Below are 11,463 nucleotides of genomic sequence, written 5' to 3'. Positions count from 1 at the left end.
CAGTATTAACTCAATTAATTAGTAGAGGTGGCACAGAAGAACACAGAAGTGGCCTGGTGTACTTTCAGACATTTAATGAGGCTCAGAAGTGGAATGAGTGCAATTAAATCCATGATGATATTAATGTTTTAAATATACAATTTTAAATATAGAAATATTAAATGATTTAAATAACTGAAAAGATACTTTTAAAATGAAACAACCCGCCAGCAGGTGGCGGCAAGTTACTGATTATATCACTGAATCATTCACTCAATTGATTCATTCGAACAGCTGAATCATTCAGGAATGAATCAAGTGACTGTCTTTATGAATGGGTAATCATGAATCACTGACTCACTAGATTCGTTTAAAAACCAGTTCATTCATAAACGAGTCACCACTGTGTTTGAATGGAGATGCGCTGTGTCTTTGTTTCAAACTATTTTCGACGACGAACTAGAGCAAAATCAGACAACAGTGTTATAGTCAGACAATGTAAGTCACTTAATATTAACTTCTTGTCTATTTTACTGTTGTATTAAATCAGTATCACATTTACAAACTCCCTTAAAAATCACCAACAAAAGCCTGAAATCTGAGGCAAATCTTTTTTTTTTTGAGGCATTGTTGAGTTAGAATAGAAAAGGGTCCTGTTCAGTCTATTGGTATAAAATTAGAAGCACACAATTCCCTAGAATATCATTGTATGCTTAAACATTAAGATTTGTACTCATGGAAATTACTAAAGTAGTCAAACCTGTTCATTAGAAGGCTGTGTCCCAATACTTTGGGCAATATAGTCGGTAGTTGGTGCGTTAGGGGGCCCAACCTCATATTCTTTCATGGGGCCCAAAATTGCTAGCGGCGCCCCTGCAAATACTCATAAAATAAAACAAGCAGTGCGTTATTTTTCAGGAATTTAGCAGTAGTAGTCAAGAAATTGAATGAACAAATATAAAAGTTAAACACTATATACACTTCACTGTATAAAGCAACCATATTAAAAGTTCTTCAGTCAAGAGCATCTTCAAAACGGTATGATGCTGATCGGGTCAGGCGCACTGGTGCTCCTAAAACATGTTTATAGTCGCACTGTAGAGCCCTGGTGGCATTTTTAAGGTAAAGGTACGGGTTTGTCCGCTAAAACCCCTCGTTGTCGCAAATCTGTTGAGTTGAACTGTTTGGAGAATGATTATTGTACTTACTTGTAGGGAGGGATGCACGATATATCGGCCACCATATCGGTATCGGCCGATAAATGCTATTTTTTTCTGTTATCGGTATCGGCCTGATAAGAAAATTTGGCCGATATCTTAAAGCCGATAAATAATGCATTATTTCCTTCAGAGACACTTCAGATGCGCGCTGTTTGATTGCAGCCTTTTGTGCAATTGTACGTTGTAACTTTGCCTGTGGAGATCGTTTCTTCTTCTTCATGTTACTCTTGTACATCAAGACACTTACTGTTTGAATGTTTGCGGTTCAATGCTGTTGGGAGAGAGGTTATTTCTAGTTGAATACAAGCTGGTGTGTTTGGTACAGTGTGCCCTTCCAGCTAATTACTTCAGTGTTTTAAAGGGCTGGTCTACTGAGTTCATTATTCCGGTTATTGTGTAAGGCACAGTGGAAAGACTCCAGTAATGTCTTTAATGGCGTTCTCTTTGCGACCACACGGGGGCGCTGTAGCCTCACCGCAGCTCAGGACTCTATGGACATTCGTTTGTTTAGCATTTCTATGATTAGAATAAGTATACTAATATAATATTGTGACACTAAAAGCAAACGTAAATATGGGAAATGTAACCAATACGTTTGTGTTAAGATTAAAAGCTGTATAAATCGTAAATAAGGATCAAATCTTGTAGAATATCCTCCTGAATCAAACACCTACCTGGCCTTAGTAATTCTCCAAAATTAACCCTTCAGTTTACTGTCGCGTGACCGCAGGGTGGTGACGTCACTTCCGGCAGTCACGTGCTGCTGAGTCAGCCACTGCTCTCTCACTGGTGCTGCTCTCAAAGATGATGGGTTGGCAAAACAAATATAGCTTCTTCTTCTTTTTTGAGTGAGGTGTTAATATGATTGACATTTTGAGAAGAATTATATATTTATATATAATATAATATTATATATAAATATATATAATATATATATATATATAGTTATAATATATATATATAAATACACACACACACACACATATATATATATTAGTGCTGTCAACCGATTAATCACATTCAAAATAAAAGTTTTTGTTTACATAATATGTGTGTGTACTGTGTATATTTATTATGTATATATAAATACACACACATGCATGTATATATTTAAGAAAAATGTTACGTTTATAAAATATATTTATATGAATATAAATATATACATGTAAATATTTTCAAAATATATGTTGTATGTGTGTGTATTTATATGTACATAATAAATATACACAGTGCACACACATATTATGTAAACAAAAACTTTTATTTTGAATGCGATTAATCGTTTGACAGCACTAATATATATGTAAGATAGATAGATAGATAGATAGATAGATGCAATTTAGTGCATTTTCGTTATTTATATTGGAAAAAAGTACAGTCAAGTTCTATTATGTTGCGATTGTTTCATATAACAGTATAGAATGCATGTTAATATCAGTTGTCGTTCTATACCCCCCTAATAATATGTCTTAGATTATTAAAATGCTTTTTTTTTTTTATTAAAGCTCTGTAGTTTTTATTGTGGGGGCAAAACATAATACGGTACGTTCCTCAAAAGCCTGATGTATCATATCTGATAATATCAAGTAAACCTAAGTTGCTTCAGTCCCTTAAGTGTTCATCCTGAAATATTAGAAACTATATAAAAGTTATTCTCACGTTTACTTTCACAGATTTCACAGCAAGACGACACGTGTAGCACAATCCAAGGTGGATGTTTTTACAGTTATACTAAAAGACCTTTTCATTTGCTGAAATGTAGGCATGTAGTAGATTGTGTACGGTCTCCTCATTCAGAGTCCTTAGACGCTCCTGGCATTGTAGGGTTAATCTGCTGGCCTTTGAATCTTCCGTCAGGGCTGTGGCTCATTGGGGGTCGTTAAGGGCAAGCAAGTGTTAGAGAGACGCTGCAGCTGTGGAATTTCTAGGGTCCACCCCTGTTCACGTATTGGCCAGAGCACCCAAAGGCTCTGCAGCCGGGATGGCCGTGCTGGATTCCACTGGGACGGTGTGGATTGTCTCATGTTATCTGTGTGAAAAATGGCTGAGCCACAGTGCAAAGTTAACTGGATGGGGAGTGTGTTGAATGGAAAGAACAGATGTCATTCACTTACATAAACAGGCAAGTGTTACATTAAAGGAAAGGACAGTCAATTGTTCTGTAATAAAGCACTGGAGCTTTTTTTTTTTAGCAATGCTACTTTGTTTGCTTCTAATGCTACAGAAGCAACTGGTGTAAGTGGCGCACTTCATAAAGCGGGTGTAGCGTTACTGATGAAGGGCGGCTGTAGGTGGATGCTTTGATTAGAGGTTATCTTTAAAGTAACGTCCAGCGCTCCTCCCCCCGACCCTCAGGGCTTGTTTGAATAAGACCTGCGTGCCCCTGTGTGGGGTGGGCTCCTCCAGCCCGGTGCCCTTTGACCCCTGTGTACATTCCGCATGTATTCAGTGAAATGAAGTGAGGAATTCTTCTAAAGTTTAGTTCATGGATTGGAGGAGCTACTGAGGAACACATGGGTTGGAAAGTATACTTTGGACCTCTGGCTCTCACAGAGCACGCCGGCAGTGTTGAAAATGATAGGAGAAGCCCAATACATGTAGACATGGACTCATAGGATATGTATTTTAGGTGCTGTGTATGATCATTTCAAAAGTTGGCGTAACATTTGAATAGGCTACTAAAAAGACAAAATCACAAGTAGGCTGTGAACTTTCTTGGGTGGTTGTAATAAATGATGGAATTAAAAAAAACAACAACAAAAAACAATACATCACTTTTGACATTTTGAACTTTATAAGAGTTCTTTCTTTTTTCTTTTTTGGCATTTTTTGTTTCGTGAAGAAACTGTAACATCCATGGAATATTTCCAATCCACAAAAGGTTCTTTATAATTGAAAACATTTCTTCAGATTATTACAAATATTCTTTACAATAAGAAACAAATGGTTCTTTTAAGAACTGTTCACATAAATGTTCTTTATTGGTTATACTGTTTTTTATAAATATTTTATATTAAATACAAATAGGCAATTCCAGGCATATAATATAATATAATGTATTTATTACATTTATAGAAGTAATTTACACTGCAGTTAAAATGAACAAAGCTTAAAGTGTGATTAAAAATCAAGACAAAAATTAAAGAAATGTTCTAATTTAATCTGGTAGTTAAAAATCATTTTTTAATAATTCAAATCATTTTTAAACACCAAGAACTAAACCCTAAAAACCACAACTGCATTCTCCAGTTAATTATCTTTATATTTTTAGTGTATTTATTAAAATCATTTAAGTAATTTACACTGCACTTCAAATGAACTAAGGTTAAAGAGTGATTAAAAATCATGACAAAAAGAAAGGAATCTTTATTATTTAAGATTCGTTAACTTAATCATTGTTATTTACCATACCAATCAAAACTTTAGGGTCAGTAAGCTTTAAAAAAAAAAGTACCACTTATTACTAATTACTTATTAATACTAATTCAGCAAGGCTGAATTAAATTGATCAAAAGTGACAGTAAAGACATAATGTTACACAATATTTCTATCTTTATTTCAAATAATTGATTTCTTTTCAGCTTTCTAGTCATCAAAAGAATCCCGGAAAAAAGAACAACATTTCCACAAAAACTATTAATAATAAATATTTAAACAGACGCAAATCAGCATATCAGAGTGATTCCTGAAGGAACACAAATTCAGCTTTGCCATCAACGGAATAAACTACATTTTAAATCATAACACAAAAGAGTTCTTTTAAACTGTAATAACACCTGACAGTATTTCTATTTGAACTTAATTTCTGATGCAGCTTTGGTGGGCATAAGAAACTTCTTTTAAAAAAAGACTAAACAAATGTTTTAAATGGAGTATGGCATGTGACACGTCAGGACATGTCAACTTCCTAAAAGACAATATACATTTAGATTACTAAAGACCAGTTGATTGTTCTTCAAATAATAAATAAATGTTGTTCTTTTATGCTTTTTTAATTCCATCTAATTCCACAACCATCAGTTATTCGGTTTATAATTGCATTGGGTTTTTCCCCTCTCACAAATACTGAAATGTTATGCCAACCAAATGGCTTTAGGACCGAAGGATGGGTGGTGAAGGTGTTGTACGAAGGCAAAATGAACAGAAAGGTTCTTGGCGTGAATGTTGACACCCCGCTCAGAAACACATGTGCTCCACACACCCGCTTTGGGCTGGAAAGGGTAGACAGCACTTCTTAAGGCAAAACAAGGGGGGAGAAGAGTGCTGGTAAACTGGAGGTCTACAAGGTCTCCACTCCAAAAAGAGCGGTGAATCTCAAAGGGACTCGCATCCCGTCCGTGTCAGCACCCGCTGTGACCCCGATAGAAGAGCCTCTTCCATTAACCTTCTGCTCGGATCGGGGAAATGATCAATGACTGTCTATCAGCGCTGCTTTTCCCTGTTGGGTGATCCATGAGGGAGAGAGGCATGGGATGGAGAAGAAGAGGGTAGGCAGGGAAAGGTGAAAGGGCAGAGGAAGAGGGGAGGAACATTTTTGGAGGAAGGGAATTGGGGGAAAGAAAGAACAATAACAAAACTCTAGCTCCCATGTTTGAAAGGTTTCCTGTCCTCGCCGCTCAGGTATGACTGCTGGAGATCAAACAGGAAGCATTTCAAATGAATTCAAAGGTGAAAATGAAATAAATGTGTTCGAAAAGTCCAAATATTTGATTTAATGATTTAAAAAGTAACCGTTTTGGGTAACATCATTTATTCTTTTTAAAAACAAGAATTACTGGATCTGATGTGAATGATCTAAACTAAACTCACTGAGCATAACATTTTACAAAACCAATTTAAATACTGTGATGTAAAAAAAAACACCTAAAGTAACTGGTAACATTTAAATTAATAAACGTTGTTGAATCAGACTAAATTGATTAACTTATAACAGCAAAACTAGTTTTATGGTTAAATCAGGTAGTTAAAAAAAATAAAATTTTACCTAATTTAAATACTGAAAAAAATAGTGTGATGTAAAAAAAAAACACCTAAAGTAACTGGTAACATTTAAATGAACGTGCTTTAAGTCAAAAATATTACTTGACGTTGTTTAATCAGACTAAATTGATTAACTCGTAACAGCAAAACTAGTTTTATGGTTAAATCAGGTAGTTAAAAATAATTGAAAATCATTTTTTAATCGTTTAAATCATTTTTAAACAGCAAGAATTAAACCCTAAAAAAATATATTTTAAATGCTGAAACCCCAACTGCGTTCTCCAGTTAATTATCTTTATGTTTTTAGCGTATTTATTAAATCAAAACCCTGAAGAGAGGCATGTGATGACACCATCTTAAATGGAAAATTACAGTTTGACTCCATAGAAATGAAAAATCATTTCTACCAAAGGAAATCTTTTTTAAAAAGTTATTTCATTAAAATGTCTTTATTTGTCATTTTTATTTGAAGCAGTGTAGTCAATTACATGTGTTTTATTTGATGTAAATATGATTCCATCCTTTCTGTGTAAATCTGTTTTTCTGTTACTAATTTATCTTGATCATTTTCCTAGTTTCACAAATAATTATTACTACAATTATTATAAAATGTATACTCCGAAACGTTGAAAAGCCTGTCTTTTGTACTGTGAAATCCATAAAGTACAATTAGATCTGTTTTTCTGAATAATTACGTCAGCTGTAATTCTGTTGATAACTCTCAGAATATTTAACACAGAAAACAGTAAATAACAGGCTTGTTTATTAAAGTGTTTTAGAAATACCTCAACTTTATTTCCTCCACAAAATTTGTTTTCCTAGTCTTGGTGTTTTATTGCTTTCATTTGATCATGTTTTAAAACATGTTGTTATTCAATACAAATATAAGAAAAAGAAAAATACAAATGTTTTGCTCAAAACATGATTCTTGAATTAGAATAACGATTTCTTTCAACAAAATAATTAAATACAAAATACATTTCGCTCACCTTCTTACTAACATCAAAACAAATGGGTTTACAAATAGCTACTTTTAATCAGCACTTTTATAGTTACGTAACAAAAATGTTTCGATTAATGTAGAGTGCTAAAATGTTACACTTTCTCTGTGAATATATACTACTATTAAAAATGAAGCAACAAGCCTTTCTGCGCATGTTTGTGAGTTGCACATCAACCCTTGAACAGCGTGAAATGATAACCTGATAACCTTTAATAAAGAGAAGAACATACCAGGGTGTATATGAATTCAAATGATCTATAGAATGCAACATGATATGACAGCAGAAATGAGTTATTAATGGTTCAAAAAACATTTATAAATGTATACATTTGGATTAAAAAACATAATTGAAAAGCCGCTGATATTTTTTGAACTTTTACTGTTTGATAAAACAAAGAAGCAAGGTGTATCTCTGGAGTCAGTTATGATTTTAAATGACCAACAGAAAGACAGAGGCAGAACATCCCTTTAGTTTTCCTCGCAGCCTGTTGAATGCATTGCCCACATCAAACACTTTTAACAGAGTAACCGCACAATCAGATCCCTTCAGATTGGGGGACAGAGAGAGGGAAAGGGGGGGGGGGAAACGGGCCCTTTCTCACTAAACAATACCATTATTTCAGCTCCCTTGGCCAAGAATGCCACATTTCACAGCCCACTACCCTCCTCCAGATGTCAATCAAAGCTGACTGGCGACTCAAGCGCCACCCAGAACCAGCCCTGGCCCGACCCACAAAATCCCCCATAATCTGTGTAAAGTCTTATGAGAGAAAGGTGCATATTTATATTTATGTCGTCTGAAGTATTACAAAATAGTGTTTTTAGTTCAAATGTACTTTTTAGAGATCAGTGCATTTTCATTTTGTAAAGCTCTAAATAAAATGTAAAAAAAAAAATGTATTTAACACCTTGCTTCTTTGTGAAAAAATGATACTCATTTTTTTTAATTCTTTTTAAGATGATACTCATTTTTTTGAATTCTTTTTAAGATGATACTCATTTTTTTTAAGGTGAGTGGTTGCAAACTATTTATTTTAGCTACATTTAAAAAATAAAAACGTGTTGAAAGTTAGTCAACAAAATGTGTTTATTTCAATGTAGCTAAAATAAATTGATTGCAACCACTCACCTTAAAAAGAATTCAGTGTATGAATAAATAAAAAACAGCCCTGTAGCAATGTAAGTTAAAGAAATAATAAATGTAACATGTGCAGTTGAATTAGATGTTCCTCATACCTTTTCTAAACAAATCTTGATTTGATTTCTGATCACAGTTATAGCTGATATGAAATACATGAGCCAATGCATAAATGCATTTTTCTTTTTATTTCTGTTTCATTTACTGCAAAAATGTGTGATCATGATGTAGCCTACTACACACTCACAAATCAATAAACAGGCTTAATTATTAAATATTATGCACCTCGTATCTGTATGAGATGTTTCATTGTGCTTTGACACAGACATCATTTTTCGAAATGGTGAAATGAATTTAAACATTTCTGTTCATGTGACTATTTACATCAATCACGTAAAAATATTCTTATAAAACCAAGAACCTGAACTTTCGTTTAGTTCACATCTCTGTGTAAAATCCTACACCATTTCAGACCCTTCTAAAGTACCGAGTTTTGCATTAAAACGGCTAATAATCAAGAACTACTATAACAATGAAATGAGATTGTCATCAGGGATTGTTCTAGCAGATGTGTTTGAGCAGTAGTAGCGGACGGCGGTGTTTTTGTGAATGAGACACACAGTGCGTCGCGTATTTGTTGTTCAATTAAAGTATGCAGCGGCGGTATCAGTTTAGCATCCAATCACAGCACGAGTCACAGCGCCGAGGAGCTGAGGATTCAACCAATGGCCGGTCGCACGGCAGAGACTAGCGCAGCAGCGGACCAATCAGCGCCGCGCATGCAAATGAGGCATTTGCTCCGGCTGGATCTGAATGTCAACTAGTCAAAGATGGAGTCTGCCGCTGGAAGGCCGAGAGGCCGCGCGGCTCGACGCTGGCGCGGTTGTTTCGCAGAGCCGCGCGGTAACATTTCAGCTACGCGCTCTCGCAAACGGAGAGTCGTGATGCATTTACCGTTTCAAAAGAAGGACCGAAGACGAAGGCGTTCAGGTTTTGCACCTTTTCCTCAACTTTTCCTCTTCTCTCACTCTCCGGTTTTTTTTTTCCTCTGACGGAGTGTCCCTCCCTTGGTTCCCTGCCATTCATGAATTTGGGGTTCACTGTGTGCTCTTCATGCTTTTGGGATGATTGGGCGGAAATGGCGGGAGCTGTAGGGCGTAAAGGAGAGTTTGGATGGAGGTGCACCTTTAACTCAACTTTGCCTCTTCTCGCTCCCTCTGCATTTGTTTTCTCTGGCGGAGTGTCCCTCCCTTGGTTCGCTGCCATTCATGAATTTGGGGTTCACTGTGTGCTCTTCATGCTTTTGGGATGATTGAGTGGAAATGGCGGGAGCTGTAGGGCGTAAAGGAGAGTTTGGATGGAGGGGACCAATGCGCTCGCCTCATTTTCATGCGCATCAGGACCGTGCGCCGTCAAGCCCCGGGTACGAGATCTCTTCTGTAGTCTGCAGCGATTATGTGCGCAATGTTTGCTGTCTGAGGAATCAGAGAAGGCGAGACGAAATGCCACACGCGCTGATAGTGTGCCCACGTCCGATTTACGTTTTTAAACGGTGTGATTTTGAGGTAAACGCAGCACCGTTATTAACCGTACATGCGTTTGTCTGCCGGACTCTAGCTGGGCTCGTGATGCTTTACATTTAATCCGAATCCAAACAAACACGCGAAAGTGGCGAGTGCGTTTAATTCGACTTAATTCCATTATTAACTCTATCAGAATGCATCTAATGCGATTGTAAATTGTTGGAGAATTAATTAGGGTTAGACAGTGATTCGTAAAGTTTGTTATGATTATCAACAAGTTTTTGAAAATGCTAATGCAAATTAAGCAACCTGTTTAAGCCTTTTCTTACTTGTATAGCTCTCACCGCTGTTAATCAACGTGTTTAAATGTGTTTTTGATTTTTATAAAAACGGTTTCTAAAGTCGCATAATTTCCTAAACCTCACAGGGTTCCCAGTGTCCTGGAAATCTAAATATTAGGGAATTTCAAGTGATTTCCAGGCCTGGAAAAGTGCTGGAAATTTCTGTGCTCTGTAGAGTAAATTTTAATTATGCTCAGTTGTAAAAAGCTATTTCAAGTCAAATAAATACGTGTGGTGTTTGTATTTTTTTATTGATCATATTTTAGTCTTTATAAAACGCTGGAAAAGTCATGGACAAATCATGAAAAATGTGGGCACCCTGAATTAAAATTGTCATTGGTGTTTTGCACATATAAACAAAGCAAAACAACTGCCTCCCTCGGTTTCTGTTTTCTTTTTGTAAAATGTGTTTCGATTTGACTTAATCTTGCATAACTATCAAGGTCTCTTTAAAAAAACGAAACAAAAAAAGGTTGTGTTAGGAATACTGTGATTCTCTGTCAGAAGTCCTGACATATTCCCAACTCACTCCTGGAGAAAGTTAAGTTAAATCAGAGAGACATCCATTTAAAAAGTTAGCTTTTTATTAATTGCACTATTAAAACAAAAACAAATAAATTTCAAGCTCTAAAAATTGTTTTCATTGCATAAAGCAGAGCCCCACAGAGACAAACCATAAAGGTTGTGCTTATTTTTGTAAGATGTGGTTTTAATTTTTATTTTGCTTCTTTTAAAATTTGTTTAGTGGATGTTGCCAACATTTAGTCATAGTTTCTAGATTAATTACTTGGTTGCCAGTAATATGTAATTCATATTTAATGAGTTGTCAGCTGCTCTTTCCTTTGATTTTCCAACCAAATGTGCATGAACTGTATAAAATCAAATATACATAAATCTAAATGCAATGCAACTGGTCAAACGTAATGAGGGGAAGGATTGTATGGTGATATTGACCATGTTTTGTCCATTGCCCTTTTTCTGTTGTACTACTGGCCAATCAGAAGAGCAGTGCAATATTAAAAGGGCATTGGCTGATAGAACAGAGCCCTCCACCTCCCTCTATTGCCTTCACCTCTCACCCCTCTCCGACTCTGACATTATTGAACATGTGGAGACCTGGAAAACCATGAAAGCTGACACGCTGTACACATTTACTGCAAACTGTAAATGTTTGACAAACTTGCTTCAAATCAGTTTCAAGAAAGTATTATTTTTGCATTTATTATTATTGGCTCATAACTTATTGTAAAAAGGCCATATATTTAATTGTAAATAATAA

The sequence above is a fragment of the Sinocyclocheilus grahami genome, unplaced genomic scaffold (assembly GCF_001515645.1).
Source record: "Sinocyclocheilus grahami isolate Dianchi unplaced genomic scaffold, SAMN03320097.WGS_v1.1 scaffold1159.1, whole genome shotgun sequence".
Lineage (NCBI taxonomy): Eukaryota > Metazoa > Chordata > Actinopteri > Cypriniformes > Cyprinidae > Sinocyclocheilus > Sinocyclocheilus grahami.
This window is presented reverse-complemented; position numbering follows the sequence as displayed.